The sequence below is a fragment of the Eucyclogobius newberryi genome, unplaced genomic scaffold (genome assembly GCF_026437365.1).
Source record: "Eucyclogobius newberryi isolate DKJ021-1_F unplaced genomic scaffold, fEucNew1.0.hap1 SCAF_8, whole genome shotgun sequence".
Taxonomy (NCBI): domain Eukaryota; kingdom Metazoa; phylum Chordata; class Actinopteri; order Gobiiformes; family Gobiidae; genus Eucyclogobius; species Eucyclogobius newberryi.
The window spans coordinates 1,012,766-1,031,207 of record NW_027316500.1 but is presented as its reverse complement, the minus strand read 5'-3'; the positions used below and the strand labels follow the sequence as shown (position 1 = coordinate 1,031,207).

The 18,442-nt window shown below is 40.4% G+C and overlaps 11 non-coding genes across 11 annotated transcripts; all 11 read left to right on the top strand.

Moving 5' to 3' along the window:
• The first annotated feature begins 1,463 nt into the window (after nucleotides 1–1,463).
• trnaq-cug (transfer RNA glutamine (anticodon CUG)) lies at nucleotides 1,464–1,535 on the top strand. Its single transcript has one exon. It is a non-coding gene; the product is annotated as a tRNA-Gln (tRNA).
• A 2,036-nt stretch (nucleotides 1,536–3,571) lies between these two features.
• trnaq-cug (transfer RNA glutamine (anticodon CUG)) lies at nucleotides 3,572–3,643 on the top strand. The gene has a single exon. It is a non-coding gene; the product is annotated as a tRNA-Gln (tRNA).
• Nucleotides 3,644–5,256: 1,613 nt separating this feature from the next.
• On the top strand, nucleotides 5,257–5,329 carry trnay-gua (transfer RNA tyrosine (anticodon GUA)). Its single transcript has one exon. It is a non-coding gene; the product is annotated as a tRNA-Tyr (tRNA).
• Nucleotides 5,330–5,714: 385 nt separating this feature from the next.
• trnaq-cug (transfer RNA glutamine (anticodon CUG)) lies at nucleotides 5,715–5,786 on the top strand. Its single transcript has one exon. It is a non-coding gene; the product is annotated as a tRNA-Gln (tRNA).
• Nucleotides 5,787–7,856: 2,070 nt separating this feature from the next.
• On the top strand, nucleotides 7,857–7,928 carry trnaq-cug (transfer RNA glutamine (anticodon CUG)). The gene has a single exon. It is a non-coding gene; the product is annotated as a tRNA-Gln (tRNA).
• Nucleotides 7,929–9,994: 2,066 nt separating this feature from the next.
• trnaq-cug (transfer RNA glutamine (anticodon CUG)) lies at nucleotides 9,995–10,066 on the top strand. The gene has a single exon. It is a non-coding gene; the product is annotated as a tRNA-Gln (tRNA).
• Nucleotides 10,067–11,671: 1,605 nt separating this feature from the next.
• trnay-gua (transfer RNA tyrosine (anticodon GUA)) lies at nucleotides 11,672–11,745 on the top strand. The gene has a single exon. It is a non-coding gene; the product is annotated as a tRNA-Tyr (tRNA).
• A 383-nt stretch (nucleotides 11,746–12,128) lies between these two features.
• On the top strand, nucleotides 12,129–12,200 carry trnaq-cug (transfer RNA glutamine (anticodon CUG)). The gene has a single exon. It is a non-coding gene; the product is annotated as a tRNA-Gln (tRNA).
• A 2,066-nt stretch (nucleotides 12,201–14,266) lies between these two features.
• trnaq-cug (transfer RNA glutamine (anticodon CUG)) lies at nucleotides 14,267–14,338 on the top strand. The gene has a single exon. It is a non-coding gene; the product is annotated as a tRNA-Gln (tRNA).
• A 2,079-nt stretch (nucleotides 14,339–16,417) lies between these two features.
• On the top strand, nucleotides 16,418–16,489 carry trnaq-cug (transfer RNA glutamine (anticodon CUG)). The gene has a single exon. It is a non-coding gene; the product is annotated as a tRNA-Gln (tRNA).
• A 1,605-nt stretch (nucleotides 16,490–18,094) lies between these two features.
• trnah-gug (transfer RNA histidin (anticodon GUG)) lies at nucleotides 18,095–18,168 on the top strand. The gene has a single exon. It is a non-coding gene; the product is annotated as a tRNA-His (tRNA).
• Nucleotides 18,169–18,442: the final 274 nt, after the last annotated feature.

Sequence of the window (18,442 nt, the reverse complement as noted above, 5' to 3'; positions counted from 1 at the left end):
CCCAGCAGGCAAACCACTATCAGGTGTTTTGGGGCTGTGCTGTTGCTAAAAAATAATGGACTGAAATTCACAGGGCATTGCACACTGTTTTTGACTTTGCCATCCCACTCAAATTTAAAACTATGTACTTGGGCCTCAACACTCCTGCCATGGACACAATAAATGGATACCCTTGGAACATACTTTTGGCTGTAGAGAAAAAGGCCATCACAAAGAAATGCTCGACACCAACCACGCCAACGATCAAAGACTTGACTGACATAGTAACAGACATTAGACATTGGATGAATGGAAAACAGTGACATTCAGGCTTAATTTGGATAAGCACTAATTTGATCGACTTTGGACCAAGTAGGACCCCTATTTTCATTTAAAGGTGATTTTGTTTTTATTTTATGTTATGTTATGTTTTATGTAACTATTAAGTTCTTTTAATTACAATTTTTGCTCCCTGGTCGTGTCCTGTATTGTTTTATGTTTAATCAAAAGAAAAGAAAAAAGGACACACAGAACAAGTTCATTTTCTTGCTACGTTATTCCTGGTTCAATCCCGGGTTTCGGCATGCGTACCTGAATGTTAGTCTTTGCTCAAAAATACAATGAATAGGAATGCTGGGTCTATTGGATATTTTGCGAGATCAGGACATAAATGGCCTGGAAAGGATCTATAAAACATAAACAGCATGCTTTCGTTGGAACATTGTTAGCATGAACATGTTTGGTAACATGTTTGGTTTCGCTGAATGTTGTACCCAAGACCTTCTGCGTGTAGGGCACATGTGATGACCACCACACAATGAAACCATGAAGCAGAAGTTTGCCTACTTCAATGCTGCTCTCTTTGATATAGCCCAATGATCAAATGTCATACTTATTTTCAAAACAGGACATCCTGTAGAAAGGTGTGGTTCAACGGTATAGCCGTTAGCGCTCTGAATCCAGAGTTTTTCTTCATTTCTTATTGCAATTAGATGCACAAGTCTTTTATGGATATGCCTAGATTCTCGTCTCTGTGGCGCAATCGGCTAGTGTGTTCGGTTGTTAACCGAAAGGTTGGTGGTTCGAGCCCATCCAGGGACGACTGCTCACCTTGCCAGAGCAAGCAAGAAATACAATCCCAGAAGTAACCACTGTATGTAATTATGTAAGGAAACCAGGAAATCGTTATGGCGCTGCGGCTTCCTTGGTCAAAGGGCCTGTTTATTAAACAGGAAATGCCTACTTTTTGTCTATGAAAAATATTTACAAGGACAGAAAAGCCCACAAGAAGAGCCCTCAAACCCATACCTTTCTCCCTCAAGTTTACTGCTGCTACACTTTGCATTAAGAGAGGGAAAAGTATTGCTGCACTTCAAGATTATTTGCACTGTTTTCACTCCTTGTTTCTCATTTTTTTGGCAAGGGACGATTGATGTAAGACTTGTAGCTTTGGATGACCGTTATCCTTCCAAGGAGGAGTCTGCGGTTCCATGGTGTAATGGTTAGCACTCTGGACTCTGAATCCAGCGATCCGAGTTCAAATCTCGGTGGAACCTTGAGTACCCCGAGAGCAGCGCTACTCTTTTGAAAAAGTGCAGAAACAAGAAGAATCTTTGGGTAAAATCTGTGCTTACCCCCTGAAAGGAGCCAACCAAAGCATACAAACTAAACAAAGCTGTTAAAATCTGGAGCTGGTTTTCTTATGACCAAGCTTATGATTCAACGCCTGGATTACAAAAGGCGTAAACGTTTCACCGCATTGCAAAAGAAAATCAAATGAAAAGCATTGATGTGTTGAAGGAATCCTTTGACTTGGAGAGACAGGACTTTTATAGGACTTATTATAAGCAAGAAATGAAACAAAGAAACGACCACTATAATCCTCTGACAGTAATCATTTCTAAATGATCTCAATGCATTGGTAATCTGGACAACGTTCTGCTAAGTATATTCTAAACCAATGGGAACGAGAAGTTAACCTGGTTTTGTCTGACCAAGAGTGTGGAAATGTAGGAACAGCCCTGAGGAAGACCACATAATCACATGCCTGAAGGGGAAAAATATGTTTTTTTTCACCACACCATGTCAAAGTGCCCATTATTCACAAGGAAATGCTAACTGCTGGAGAACCCAGCAGGCAAACCACTATCAGGTGTTTTGGGGCTGTGCTGTTGCTAAAAAATAATGGACTGAAATTCACAGGGCATTGCACACTGTTTTTGACTTTGCCATCCCACTCAAATTTAAAACTATGTACTTGGGCCTCAACACTCCTGCCATGGACACAATAAATGGATACCCTTGGAACATACTTTTGGCTGTAGAGAAAAAGGCCATCACAAAGAAATGCTCGACACCAACCACGCCAACGATCAAAGACTTGACTGACATAATAACAGACATTAGACATTGGATGAATGGAAAACAGTGACATTCAGGCTTAATTTGGATAAGCACTAATTTGATCGACTTTGGACCAAGTAGGACCCCTATTTTCATTTAAAGGTGATTTTGTTTTTATTTTATGTTATGTTATGTTTTATGTAACTATTAAGTTCTTTTAATTACAATTTTTGCTCCCTGGTCGTGTCCTGTATTGTTTTATGTTTAATCAAAAGAAAAGAAAAAAGGACACACAGAACAAGTTCATTTTCTTGCTACGTTATTCCTGGTTCAATCCCGGGTTTCGGCATGCGTACCTGAATGTTAGTCTTTGCTCAAAAATACAATGAATAGGAATGCTGGGTCTATTGGATATTTTGCGAGATCAGGACATAAATGGCCTGGAAAGGATCTATAAAACATAAACAGCATGCTTTCGTTGGAACATTGTTAGCATGAACATGTTTGGTAACATGTTTGGTTTCGCTGAATGTTGTACCCAAGACCTTCTGCGTGTAGGGCACATGTGATGACCACCACACAATGAAACCATGAAGCAGAAGTTTGCCTACTTCAATGCTGCTCTCTTTGATATAGCCCAATGATCAAATGTCATACTTATTTTCAAAACAGGACATCCTGTAGAAAGGTGTGGTTCAACGGTATAGCCGTTAGCGCTCTGAATCCAGAGTTTTTCTTCATTTCTTATTGCAATTAGATGCACAAGTCTTTTATGGATATGCCTAGATTCTCGTCTCTGTGGCGCAATCGGCTAGTGTGTTCGGTTGTTAACCGAAAGGTTGGTGGTTCGAGCCCATCCAGGGACGACTGCTCACCTTGCCAGAGCAAGCAAGAAATACAATCCCAGAAGTAACCACTGTATGTAATTATGTAAGGAAACCAGGAAATCGTTATGGCGCTGCGGCTTCCTTGGTCAAAGGGCCTGTTTATTAAACAGGAAATGCCTACTTTTTGTCTATGAAAAATATTTACAAGGACAGAAAAGCCCACAAGAAGAGCCCTCAAACCCATACCTTTCTCCCTCAAGTTTACTGCTGCTACACTTTGCATTAAGAGAGGGAAAAGTATTGCTGCACTTCAAGATTATTTGCACTGTTTTCACTCCTTGTTTCTCATTTTTTTGGCAAGGGACGATTGATGTAAGACTTGTAGCTTTGGATGACCGTTATCCTTCCAAGGAGGAGTCTGCGGTTCCATGGTGTAATGGTTAGCACTCTGGACTCTGAATCCAGCGATCCGAGTTCAAATCTCGGTGGAACCTTGAGTACCCCGAGAGCAGCGCTACTCTTTTGAAAAAGTGCAGAAACAAGAAGAATCTTTGGGTAAAATCTGTGCTTACCCCCTGAAAGGAGCCAACCAAAGCATACAAACTAAACAAAGCTGTTAAAATCTGGAGCTGGTTTTCTTATGACCAAGCTTATGATTCAACGCCTGGATTACAAAAGGCGTAAACGTTTCACCGCATTGCAAAAGAAAATCAAATGAAAAGCATTGATGTGTTGAAGGAATCCTTTGACTTGGAGAGACAGGACTTTTATAGGACTTATTATAAGCAAGAAATGAAACAAAGAAACGACCACTATAATCCTCTGACAGTAATCTTTGTTGAAACCAATCAATCAGAACTTGCGAGGGGAATCATTTCTAAATGATCTCAATGCATTGGTAATCTGGACAACGTTCTGCTAAGTATATTCTAAACCAATGGGAACGAGAAGTTAACCTGGTTTTGTCTGACCAAGAGTGTGGAAATGTAGGAACAGCCCTGAGGAAGACCACATAATCACATGCCTGAAGCGGAAAAATATGTTTTTTTTCACCACACCATGTCAAAGTGCCCATTATTCACAAGGAAATGCTAACTGCTGGAGAACCCAGCAGGCAAACCACTATCAGGTGTTTTGGGGCTGTGCTGTTGCTCAAAAATAATGGACTGAAATTCACAGGGCACTGCAGACTGTTTTTGACTTTTCCATCCCACTCAAATTTAAAACTATGTACTTGGGCCTCAACACTCCTGCCATGGACACAATAAATGGATACCCTTGGAACATACTTTTGGCTGTAGAGAAAAAGGCCATCACAAAGAAATGCTCGACACCAACCACGCCAACGATCAAAGACTTGACTGACATAGTAACAGACATTAGACATTGGATGAATGGAAAACAGTGACATTCAGGCTTAACTTGGATAAGCACTAATTTGATTGACTTGGACCAAGTAGGACCCTTATTTTCATTTTAATGTGATTTTGTTTTTATTTTATGTTATGTTTTATGTAACTATTAAGTTCTTTTAATTACGATTTTTGCTCCCTGGTCGTGTCCTGTATTGTTTTATGTTTAATCAAAAGAAAAGAAAAAAGGACACACAGAACTAGTTCATTTTCTCGCTACGTTATTCCTGGTTCAATCCCGGGTTTCGGCATGTGTACCTGAATGCTAGTCTTTGCTCAAAAATACAATGAATAGGAATGCTGGGTCTATTGGATATTTTGCGAGATCAGGACATAAATGGCCTGGAAAGGATCTATAAAACATAAACAGCATGCTTTCGTTGGAACATTGTTAGCATGAACATGTTTGGTAACATGTTTGGTTTTGCTGAATGTTGTACCCAAGACCTTCTGCGTGTAGGGCAGATGTGATGACCACCACACAATGAAACCATGAAGCAGAAGTTTGCCTACTTCAATGCTGCTCTCTTTGATATAGCCCAATGATCAAATGTCATACTTATTTTCAAAACAGGACATCCTGTAGAAAGGTGTGGTTCAACGGTATAGCGGTTAGCGCTCTGAATCCAGAGTTTTTCTTCATTTCTTATTGCAATTAGAGCCACAAGTCTTTTATGGATATGCCCTATATTCTTGCTCTTTGGCGCAATCGGCTAGCGCGTTCGGCTGTAAACCGAAAGGTTGGTGGTTCGAGCCCACCCAGGGACGACTGCTCACCTTGCCAGAGCAAGCAAGAAATACAATCCCAGAAGTAACCACTGTATGTAATTATGTAAGGAAACCAGGAAATCGTTATGGCGCTGCGGCTTCCTTGGTCAAAGGGCCTGTTTAGTAAACAGGAAATGCCTACTCTTTTGTCTATGAAAAATATTTACAAGGACAGAAAAGCCCACAAGAAGAGCCCTCAAACCCATACCTTTCTCCCTCAAGTTTACTGCTGCTACACTTTGCATTAAGAGAGGGAAAAGTATTGCTGCACATCAAGATTATTTGCACTGTTTTCACTCCTTGTTTCTCATTTTTTTGGCAAGGGATGATTGACGTAAAGACTTGTAGCTTTGGATGACCGTTATCATTCCAAGGAGGAGTCTGCGGTTCCATGGTGTAATGGTTAGCACTCTGGACTCTGAATCCAGCGATCCGAGTTCAAATCTCGGTGGAACCTTGAGTGCCCGAGAGCAGCGCTACTCTTTTGAAAAAGTGCAGAAACAAGAAGAATCTTTGGGTAAAATCTGTGCTTACCCCCTGAAAGGAGCCAACCAAAGCATACAAACTAAACAAAGCTGTTAAAATCTGGAGCTGGTTTTCTTATGACCAAGCTTATGATTCAACGCCTGGATTACAAAAGGCGTAAACGTTTCACTGCATTGCAAAAGAAAATCAAATGAAAAGCATTGATGTGTTGAAGGAATCCTTTGACTTGGAGAGACAGGACTTTTATAGGACTTATTATAAGCAAGAAATGAAACAAAGAAATGACCACTATAATCCTCTGACAGTAATCTTTGTTGAAACCAATCAATCAGAACTTGCGAGGGGAATCATTTCTAAATGATCTCAATGCATTGGTAATCTGGACAACGTTCTGCTAAGTATATTCTAAACCAATGGGAACGAGAAGTTAACCTGGTTTTGTCTGACCAAGAGTGTGGAAATGTAGGAACAGCCCTGAGGAAGACCACAAAATCACATGCCTGAAGGGGAAAAATATGTTTTTTTCACCACACCATGTCAAAGTGCCCATTATTCACAAGGAAATGCTAACTGCTGGAGAACCCAGCAGGCAAACCACTATCAGGTGTGTTGGGGCTGTGCTGTTGCTCAAAAATAATGGACTGAAATTCACAGGGCACTGCAGACTGTTTTTGACTTTGCCATCCCACTCAAATTTAAAACTATGTACTTGGGCCTCAACACTCCTGCCATGGACACAATAAATGGATACCCTTGGAACATACTTTTGGCTGTAGAGAAAAAGGCCATCACAAAGAAATGCTCGACACCAACCACGCCAACGATCAAAGACTTGACTGACATAGTAACAGACATTGGATGAATGGAAAACAGTGACATTCAGGCTTAATTTGGATAAGCACTAATTTGATTGACTTGGACCAAGTAGGACCCTTATTTTCATTTAAATGTGATTTTGTTTTTATTTTATTTTATGTTATGTTATGTTTTATGTAACTATTAAGTTCTTTTAATTACGATTTTTGCTCCCTGGTCGTGTCCTGTATTGTTTTATGTTTAATCAAAAGAAAAGAAAAAAGGACACACAGAACTAGTTCATTTTCTCGCTACGTTATTCCTGGTTCAATCCCGGGTTTCGGCATGCGTACCTGAATGTTAGTCTTTGCTCAAAAATACAATGAATAGGAATGCTGGGTCTATTGGATATTTTGCGAGATCAGGACATAAATGGCCTGGAAAGGATCTATAAAACATAAACAGCATGCTTTCGTTGGAACATTGTTAGCATGAACATGTTTGGTAACATGTTTGGTTTCGCTGAATGTTGTACCCAAGACCTTCTGCGTGTAGGGCAGATGTGATGACCACCACACAATGAAACCATGAAGCAGAAGTTTGCCTACTTCAATGCTGCTCTCTTTGATATAGCCCAATGATCAAATGTCATACTTATTTTCAAAACAGGACATCCTGTAGAAAGGTGTGGTTCAACGGTATAGCCGTTAGCGCTCTGAATCCAGAGTTTTTATTCATTTCTTATTGCAATTAGATGCACAAGTCTTTTATGGATATGCCCAGATTCTCGTCTCTGTGGCGCAATCGGCTAGCGCGTTCGGCTGTTAACCGAAAGGTTGGTGGTTCGAGCCCATCCAGGGACTACTGCTCACCTTGCCAGAGCAAGCAAGAAATACAATCCCAGAAGTAACCACTGTATGTAATTATGTAAGGAAACCAGGAAATCGTTATGGCGCTGCGGCTTCCTTGGTCAAAGGGCCTGTTTATTAAACAGGAAATGCCTACTTTTGGTCTATGAAAAATATTTACAAGGACAGAAAAGCCCACAAGAAGAGCCCTCAAACCCATACCTTTCTCCCTCAAGTTTACTGCTGCTACACTTTGCATTAAGAGAGGGAAAAGTATTGCTGCACTTCAAGATTATTTGCACTGTTTTCACTCCTTGTTTCTCATTTTTTTGGCAAGGGACGATTGATGTAAGACTTGTAGCTTTGAATGACCGTTATCCTTCCAAGGAGGAGTCTGCGGTTCCATGGTGTAATGGTTAGCACTCTGGACTCTGAATCCAGCGATCCGAGTTTAAATCTCGGTGGAACCTTGAGTACCCCGAGAGCAGCGCTACTCTTTTGAAAAAGTGCAGAAACAAGAAGAATCTTTGGGTAAAATCTGTTCTTACCCCCTGAAAGGAGCCAACCAAAGCATACAAACTAAACAAAGCTGTTAAAATCTGGAGCTGGTTTTCTTATGACCAAGCTTATGATTCAACGCCTGGATTACAAAAGGCGTAAACGTTTCACCGCATTGCAAAAGAAAATCAAATGAAAAGCATTGATGTGTTGAAGGAATCCTTTGACTTGGAGAGACAGGACTTTTATAGGACTTATTATAAGCAAGAAATGAAACAAAGAAACGACCACTATAATCCTCTGACAGTAATCTTTGTTGAAACCAATCAATCAGAACTTGCGAGGGGAATCATTTCTAAATGATCTCAATGCATTGGTAATCTGGACAACGTTCTGCTAAGTATATTCTAAACCAATGGGAACGAGAAGTTAACCTGGTTTTGTCCGACCAAGAGTGTGGAAATGTAGGAACAGCCCTGAGGAAGACCACATAATCACATGCCTGAAGCGGAAAAATATGTTTTTTTTCACCACACCATGTCAAAGTAAGGAAATGCTAACTGCTGGAGAACCCAGCAGGCAAACCACTATCAGGTGTTTTGGGGCTGTGCTGTTGCTCAAAAATAATGGACTGAAATTCACAGGGCATTGCACACTGTTTTTGACTTTGCCATCCCACTCAAATTTAAAACTATGTACTTGGGCCTCAACACTCCTGCCATGGACACAATAAATGGATACCCTTGGAACATACTTTTGGCTGTAGAGAAAAAGGCCATCACAAAGAAATGCTCGACACCAACCACACCAAAGATCAAAGACTTGACTGACATAGTAACAGACATTAGACATTGGATGAATGGAAAACAGTGACATTCAGGCTTAACTTGGATAAGCACTAATTTGATTGACTTGGACCAAGTAGGACCCTTATTTTCATTTTAATGTGATTTTGTTTTTATTTTATTTTATGTTATGTTATGTTTTATGTAACTATTAAGTTCTTTTAATTACGATTTTTGCTCCCTGGTCGTGTCCTGTATTGTTTTATGTTTAATCAAAAGAAAAGAAAAAAGGACACACAGAACTAGTTCATTTTCTCGCTACGTTATTCCTGGTTCAATCCTGGGTTTCGGCAGGTGTACCTGAATGTTAGTCTTTGCTCAAAAATACAATGAATAGGAATGCTGGGTCTATTGGATATTTTGCGAGATCAGGACATAAATGGCCTGGAAAGGATCTATAAAACATAAACAGCAAGCTTTCGTTGGAACATTGTTAGCATGAACATGTTTGGTAACATGTTTGGTTTCGCTGAATGTTGTACCAAAGACCTTCTGCGTGTAGGGCAGATGTGATGACCACCACACAATGAAACCATGAAGCAGAAGTTTGCCTACTTCAATGCTGCTCTCTTTGATATATCCCAATGATCAAATGTCATACTTATTTTCAAAACAGGACATCCTGTAGAAAGGTGTGGTTCAACGGTATAGCCGTTAGCGCTCTGAATCCAGAGTTTTTCTTCATTTCTTATTGCAATTAGATGCACAAGTCTTTTATGGATATGCCTAGATTCTCGTCTCTGTGGCGCAATCGGCTAGCGCGTTCGGCTGTTAACCGAAAGGTTGGTGGTTCGAGCCCATCCAGGGACGACTGCTCACCTTGCCAGAGCAAGCAAGAAATACAATCCCAGAAGTAACCACTGTATGTAATTATGTAAGGAAACCAGGAAATCGTTATGGCGCTGCGGCTTCCTTGGTCAAAGGGCCTGTTTATTAAACAGGAAATGCCTACTTTTTGTCTATGAAAAATATTTACAAGGACAGAAAAGCCCACAAGAAGAGCCCTCAAACCCATACCTTTCTCCCTCAAGTTTACTGCTGCTACACTTTGCATTAAGAGAGGGAAAAGTATTGCTGCACATCAAGATTATTTGCACTGTTTTCACTCCTTGTTTCTCATTTTTTTGGCAAGGGATGATTGATGTAAGACTTGTAGCTTTTGATGACCGTTATCCTTCCAAGGAGGAGTCTGCGGTTCCATGGTGTAATGGTTAGCACTCTGGACTCTGAATCCAGCGATCTGAGTTCATATCTCGGTGGAACCTTGAGTACCCCGAGAGCAGTGCTACTCTTTTGAAAAAGTGCAGAAACAAGAAGAATCTTTGGGTAAAATCTGTGCTTACCCCCTGAAAGGAGCCAACCAAAGCATACAAACTAAACAAAGCTGTTAAAATCTGGAGCTGGTTTTCTTATGACCAAGCTTATGATTCAACGCCTGGATTACAAAAGGCGTAAACGTTTCACCGCATTGCAAAAGAAAATCAAATGAAAAGCATTGATGTGTTGAAGGAATCCTTTGACTTGGAGAGACAGGACTTTTATAGGACTTATTATAAGCAAGAAATGAAACAAAGAAACGACCACTATAATCCTCTGACAGTAATCTTTGTTGAAACCAATCAATCAGAACTTGCGAGGGGAATCATTTCTAAATGATCTCAATGCATTGGTAATCTGGACAACGTTCTGCTAAGTATATTCTAAACCAATCGGAACGAGAAGTTAACCTGGTTTTGTCTGACCAAGAGTGTGGAAATGTAGGAACAGCCCTGAGGAAGACCACATAATCACATGCCTGAAGCGGAAAAATATGTTTTTTTTCACCACACCATGTCAAAGTAAGGAAATGCTAACTGCTGGAGAACCCAGCAGGCAAACCACTATCAGGTGTTTTGGGGCTGTGCTGTTGCTCAAAAATAATGGACTGAAATTCACAGGGCATTGCACACTGTTTTTGACTTTGCCATCCCACTCAAATTTAAAACTATGTACTTGGGCCTCAACACTCCTGCCATGGACACAATAAATGGATACCCTTGGAACATACTTTTGGCTGTAGAGAAAAAGGCCATCACAAAGAAATGCTCGACACCAACCACACCAAAGATCAAAGACTTGACTGACATAGTAACAGACATTAGACATTGGATGAATGGAAAACAGTGACATTCAGGCTTAATTTGGATAAGCACTAATTTGATCGACTTTGGACCAAGTAGGACCCCTATTTTCATTTAAAGGTGATTTTGTTTTTATTTTATGTTATGTTATGTTTTATGTAACTATTAAGTTCTTTTAATTACAATTTTTGCTCCCTGGTCGTGTCCTGTATTGTTTTATGTTTAATCAAAAGAAAAGAAAAAAGGACACACAGAACAAGTTCATTTTCTTGCTACGTTATTCCTGGTTCAATCCCGGGTTTCGGCATGCGTACCTGAATGTTAGTCTTTGCTCAAAAATACAATGAATAGGAATGCTGGGTCTATTGGATATTTTGCGAGATCAGGACATAAATGGCCTGGAAAGGATCTATAAAACATAAACAGCATGCTTTCGTTGGAACATTGTTAGCATGAACATGTTTGGTAACATGTTTGGTTTCGCTGAATGTTGTACCCAAGACCTTCTGCGTGTAGGGCAGATGTGATGACCACCACACAATGAAACCATGAAGCAGAAGTTTGCCTACTTCAATGCTGCTCTCTTTGATATAGCCCAATGATCAAATGTCATACTTATTTTCAAAACAGGACATCCTGTAGAAAGGTGTGGTTCAACGGTATAGCCGTTAGCGCTCTGAATCCAGAGTTTTTCTTCATTTCTTATTGCAATTAGATGCACAAGTCTTTTATGGATATGCCTAGATTCTCGTTTCTGTGGCGCAATCGGCTAGCGCGTTCGGCTGTAAACCGAAAGGTTGGTGGTTCGAGCCCACCCAGGGACGACTGCTCACCTTGCCAGAGCAAGCAAGAAATACAATCCCAGAAGTAACCACTGTATGTAATTATGTAAGGAAACCAGGAAATCGTTATGGCGCTGCGGCTTCCTTGGTCAAAGGGCCTGTTTATTAAAAAGGAAATGCCTACTTTTTGTCTATGAAAAATATTTACAAGGACAGAAAAGCCCACAAGAAGAGCCCTCAAACCCATACCTTTCTCCCTCAAGTTTACGGCTGCTACACTTTGCATTAAGAGAGGGAAAAGTATTGCTGCACTTCAAGATTATTTGCACTGTTTTCACTCCTTGTTTCTCATTTTTTTGGCAAGGGACGATTGATGTAAGACTTGTAGATTTGGATGACCGTTATCCTTCCAAGGAGGAGTCTGCGGTTCCATGGTGTAATGGTTAGCACTCTGGACTCTGAATCCAGCGATCCGAGTTCAAATCTCGGTGGAACCTTGAGTACCCCGAGAGCAGCGCTACTCTTTTGAAAAAGTGCAGAAACAAGAAGAATCTTTGGGTAAAATCTGTTCTTACCCCCTGAAAGGAGCCAACCAAAGCATACAAACTAAACAAAGCTGTTAAAATCTGGAGCTGGTTTTCTTATGACCAAGCTTATGATTCAACGCCTGGATTACAAAAGGCGTAAACGTTTCACCGCATTGCAAAAGAAAATCAAATGAAAAGCATTGATGTGTTGAAGGAATCCTTTGACTTGGAGAGACAGGACTTTTATAGGACTTATTATAAGCAAGAAATGAAACAAAGAAACGACCACTATAATCCTCTGACAGTAATCTTTGTTGAAACCAATCAATCAGAACTTGCGAGGGGAATCATTTCTAAATGATCTCAATGCATTGGTAATCTGGACAACGTTCTGCTAAGTATATTCTAAACCAATGGGAACGAGAAGTTAACCTGGTTTTGTCTGACCAAGAGTGTGGAAATGTAGGAACAGCCCTGAGGAAGACCACATAATCACATGCCTGAAGCGGAAAAATATGTTTTTTTTCACCACACCATGTCAAAGTAAGGAAATGCTAACTGCTGGAGAACCCAGCAGGCAAACCACTATCAGGTGTTTTGGGGCTGTGCTGTTGCTCAAAAATAATGGACTGAAATTCACAGGGCATTGCACACTGTTTTTGACTTTGCCATCCCACTCAAATTTAAAACTATGTACTTGGGCCTCAACACTCCTGCCATGGACACAATAAATGGATACCCTTGGAACATACTTTTGGCTGTAGAGAAAAAGGCCATCACAAAGAAATGCTCGACACCAACCACACCAAAGATCAAAGACTTGACTGACATAGTAACAGACATTAGACATTGGATGAATGGAAAACAGTGACATTCAGGCTTAACTTGGATAAGCACTAATTTGATTGACTTGGACCAAGTAGGACCCTTATTTTCATTTTAATGTGATTTTGTTTTTATTTTATTTTATGTTATGTTATGTTTTATGTAACTATTAAGTTCTTTTAATTACGATTTTTGCTCCCTGGTCGTGTCCTGTATTGTTTTATGTTTAATCAAAAGAAAAGAAAAAAGGACACACAGAACTAGTTCATTTTCTCGCTACGTTATTCCTGGTTCAATCCTGGGTTTCGGCAGGTGTACCTGAATGTTAGTCTTTGCTCAAAAATACAATGAATAGGAATGCTGGGTCTATTGGATATTTTGCGAGATCAGGACATAAATGGCCTGGAAAGGATCTATAAAACATAAACAGCAAGCTTTCGTTGGAACATTGTTAGCATGAACATGTTTGGTAACATGTTTGGTTTCGCTGAATGTTGTACCAAAGACCTTCTGCGTGTAGGGCAGATGTGATGACCACCACACAATGAAACCATGAAGCAGAAGTTTGCCTACTTCAATGCTGCTCTCTTTGATATATCCCAATGATCAAATGTCATACTTATTTTCAAAACAGGACATCCTGTAGAAAGGTGTGGTTCAACGGTATAGCCGTTAGCGCTCTGAATCCAGAGTTTTTCTTCATTTCTTATTGCAATTAGATGCACAAGTCTTTTATGGATATGCCTAGATTCTCGTCTCTGTGGCGCAATCGGCTAGCGCGTTCGGCTGTTAACCGAAAGGTTGGTGGTTCGAGCCCATCCAGGGACGACTGCTCACCTTGCCAGAGCAAGCAAGAAATACAATCCCAGAAGTAACCACTGTATGTAATTATGTAAGGAAACCAGGAAATCGTTATGGCGCTGCGGCTTCCTTGGTCAAAGGGCCTGTTTATTAAACAGGAAATGCCTACTTTTTGTCTATGAAAAATATTTACAAGGACAGAAAAGCCCACAAGAAGAGCCCTCAAACCCATACCTTTCTCCCTCAAGTTTACTGCTGCTACACTTTGCATTAAGAGAGGGAAAAGTATTGCTGCACATCAAGATTATTTGCACTGTTTTCACTCCTTGTTTCTCATTTTTTTGGCAAGGGATGATTGATGTAAGACTTGTAGCTTTTGATGACCGTTATCCTTCCAAGGAGGAGTCTGCGGTTCCATGGTGTAATGGTTAGCACTCTGGACTCTGAATCCAGCGATCTGAGTTCATATCTCGGTGGAACCTTGAGTACCCCGAGAGCAGTGCTACTCTTTTGAAAAAGTGCAGAAACAAGAAGAATCTTTGGGTAAAATCTGTGCTTACCCCCTGAAAGGAACCAACCAAAGCATACAAACTAAACAAAGCTGTTAAAATCTGGAGCTGGTTTTCTTATGACCAAGCTTATGATTCAACGCCTGGATTACAAAAGGCGTAAACGTTTCACCGCATTGCAAAAGAAAATCAAATGAAAAGCATTGATGTGTTGAAGGAATCCTTTGACTTGGAGAGACAGGACTTTTATAGGACTTATTATAAGCAAGAAATGAAACAAAGAAACGACCACTATAATCCTCTGACAGTAATCTTTGTTGAAACCAATCAATCAGAACTTGCGAGGGGAATCATTTCTAAATGATCTCAATGCATTGGTAATCTGGACAACGTTCTGCTAAGTATATTCTAAACCAATGGGAACGAGAAGTTAACCTGGTTTTGTCTGACCAAGAGTGTGGAAATGTAGGAACAGCCCTGAGGAAGACCACATAATCACATGCCTGAAGCGGAAAAATATGTTTTTTTTCACCACACCATGTCAAAGTGCCCATTATTCACAAGGAAATGCTAACTGCTGGAGAACCCAGCAGGCAAACCACTATCAGGTGTTTTGGGGCTGTGCTGTTGCTCAAAAATAATGGACTGTAATTCACAGGGCACTGCAGACTGTTTTTGACTTTTCCATCCCACTCAAATTTAAAACTATGTACTTGGGCCTCAACACTCCTGCCATGGACACAATAAATGGATACCCTTGGAACATACTTTTGGCTGTAGAGAAAAAGGCCATCACAAAGAAATGCTCGACACCAACCACGCCAACGATCAAAGACTTGACTGACATAGTAACAGACATTAGACATTGGATGAATGGAAAACAGTGACATTCAGGCTTAACTTGGATAAGCACTAATTTGATTGACTTGGACCAAGTAGGCCCCCTATTTTCATTTAAATGTGATTTTGTTTTTATTTTATTTTATGTTATGTTATGTTTTATGTAACTATTAAGTTCTTTTAATTACGATTTTTGCTCCCTGGTCGTGTCCTGTATTGTTTTATGTTTAATCAAAAGAAAAGAAAAAAGGACACACAGAACTAGTTCATTTTCTCGCTACGTTATTCCTGGTTCAATCCCGGGTTTCGGCATGTGTACCTGAATGTTAGTCTTTGCTCAAAAATACAATGAATAGGAATGCTGGGTCTATTGGATATTTTGCGAGATCAGGACATAAATGGCCTGGAAAGGATCTATAAAACATAAACAGCAAGCTTTCGTTGGAACATTGTTAGCATGAACATGTTTGGTAACATGTTTGGTTTCGCTGAATGTTGTACCAAAGACCTTCTGCGTGTAGGGCAGATGTGATGACCACCACACAATGAAACCATGAAGCAGAAGTTTGCCTACTTCAATGCTGCTCTCTTTGATATATCCCAATGATCAAATGTCATACTTATTTTCAAAACAGGACATCCTGTAGAAAGGTGTGGTTCAACGGTATAGCCGTTAGCGCTCTGAATCCAGAGTTTTTCTTCATTTCTTATTGCAATTAGATGCACAAGTCTTTTATGGATATGCCTAGATTCTCTTCTCTGTGGCGCAATCGGCTAGCGCGTTCGGCTGTTAACCGAAAGGTTGGTGGTTCGAGCCCATCCAGGGACGACTGCTCACCTTGCCAGAGCAAGCAAGAAATACAATCCCAGAAGTAACCACTGTATGTAATTATGTAAGGAAACCAGGAAATCGTTATGGCGCTGCGGCTTCCTTGGTCAAAGGGCCTGTTTATTAAACAGGAAATGCCTACTTTTTGTCTATGAAAAATATTTACAAGGACAGAAAAGCCCACAAGAAGAGCCCTCAAACCCATACCTTTCTCCCTCAAGTTTACTGCTGCTACACTTTGCATTAAGAGAGGGAAAAGTATTGCTGCACATCAAGATTATTTGCACTGTTTTCACTCCTTGTTTCTCATTTTTTTGGCAAGGGATGATTGATGTAAGACTTGTAGCTTTTGATGACCGTTATCCTTCCAAGGAGGAGTCTGCGGTTCCATGGTGTAATGGTTAGCACTCTGGACTCTGAATCCAGCAATCCGAGTTCAAATCTCGGTGGAACCTTGAGTGCCCCGAGAGCAGCGCTACTCTTTTGAAAAAGAGCAGAAACAAGAAGAATCTTTGGGTAAAATCTGTGATTACCCCCTGAAAGGAGCCAACCAAAGCATACAAACTAAACAAAGCTGTTAAAATCTGGAGCTGGTTTTCTTATGACCAAGCTTATGATTCAACGCCTGGATTACAAAAGGCGTAAACGTTTCACTGCATTGCAAAAGAAAATCAAATGAAAAGCATTGATGTGTTGAAGGAATCCTTTGACTTGGAGAGACAGGACTTTTATAGGACTTATTATAAGCAAGAAATGAAACAAAGAAACGACCACTATAATCCTCTGACAGTAATCTTTGTTGAAACCAATCAATCAGAACTTGCGAGGGGAATCATTTCTAAATGATCTCAATGCATTGGTAATCTGGACAACGTTCTGCTAAGTATATTCTAAACCAATGGGAACGAGAAGTTAACCTGGTTTTGTCTGACCAAGAGTGTGGAAATGTAGGAACAGCCCTGAGGAAGACCACATAATCACATGCCTGAAGCGGAAAAATATGTTTTTTTTCACCACACCATGTCAAAGTAAGGAAATGCTAACTGCTGGAGAACCCAGCAGGCAAACCACTATCAGGTGTTTTGGGGCTGTGCTGTTGCTCAAAAATAATGGACTGAAATTCACAGGGCATTGCACACTGTTTTTGACTTTGCCATCACACTCAAATTTAAAACTATGTACTTGGGCCTCAACACTCCTGCCATGGACACAATAAATGGATACCCTTGGAACATACTTTTGGCTGTAGAGAAAAAGGCCATCACAAAGAAATGCTCGACACCAACCACACCAAAGATCAAAGACTTGACTGACATAGTAACAGACATTAGACATTGGATGAATGGAAAACAGTGACATTCAGGCTTAATTTGGATAAGCACTAATTTGATCGACTTTGGACCAAGTAGGACCCCTATTTTCATTTAAAGGTGATTTTGTTTTTATTTTATGTTATGTTATGTTTTATGTAACTATTAAGTTCTTTTAATTACAATTTTTGCTCCCTGGTCGTGTCCTGTATTGTTTTATGTTTAATCAAAAGAAAAGAAAAAAGGACACACAGAACAAGTTCATTTTCTTGCTACGTTATTCCTGGTTCAATCCCGGGTTTCGGCATGCGTACCTGAATGTTAGTCTTTGCTCAAAAATACAATGAATAGGAATGCTGGGTCTATTGGATATTTTGCGAGATCAGGACATAAATGGCCTGGAAAGGATCTATAAAACATAAACAGCATGCTTTCGTTGGAACATTGTTAGCATGAACATGTTTGGTAACATGTTTGGTTTCGCTGAATGTTGTACCCAAGACCTTCTGCGTGTAGGGCAGATGTGATGACCACCACACAATGAAACCATGAAGCAGAAGTTTGCCTACTTCAATGCTGCTCTCTTTGATATAGCCCAATGATCAAATGTCATACTTATTTTCAAAACAGGACATCCTGTAGAAAGGTGTGGTTCAACGGTATAGCCGTTAGCGCTCTGAATCCAGAGTTTTTCCTCATTTCTTATTGCAATTAGATGCACAAGTCTTTTATGGATATGCCTAGATTCTCGTCTCTGTGGCGCAATCGGCTAGCGCGTTCGGCTGTGAACCGAAAGGTTGGTGGTTCGAGCCCACCCAGGGACGACTGCTCACCTTGCCAGAGCAAGCAAGAAATACAATCCCAGAAGTAACCACTGTATGTAATTATGTAAGGAAACCAGGAAATCGTTATGGCGCTGCAGCTTCCTTGGTCAAAGGGCCTTTTTAGTAAACAGGAAATGCCTACTCTTTTGTCTATGAACAATATTTACAAGGACAGAAAAGCCCACAAGAAGAGCCCTCAAACCCATACCTTTCTCCCTCAAGTTTACTGCTGCTACACTTTGCATTAAGAGAGGGAAAAGTATTGCTGCACATC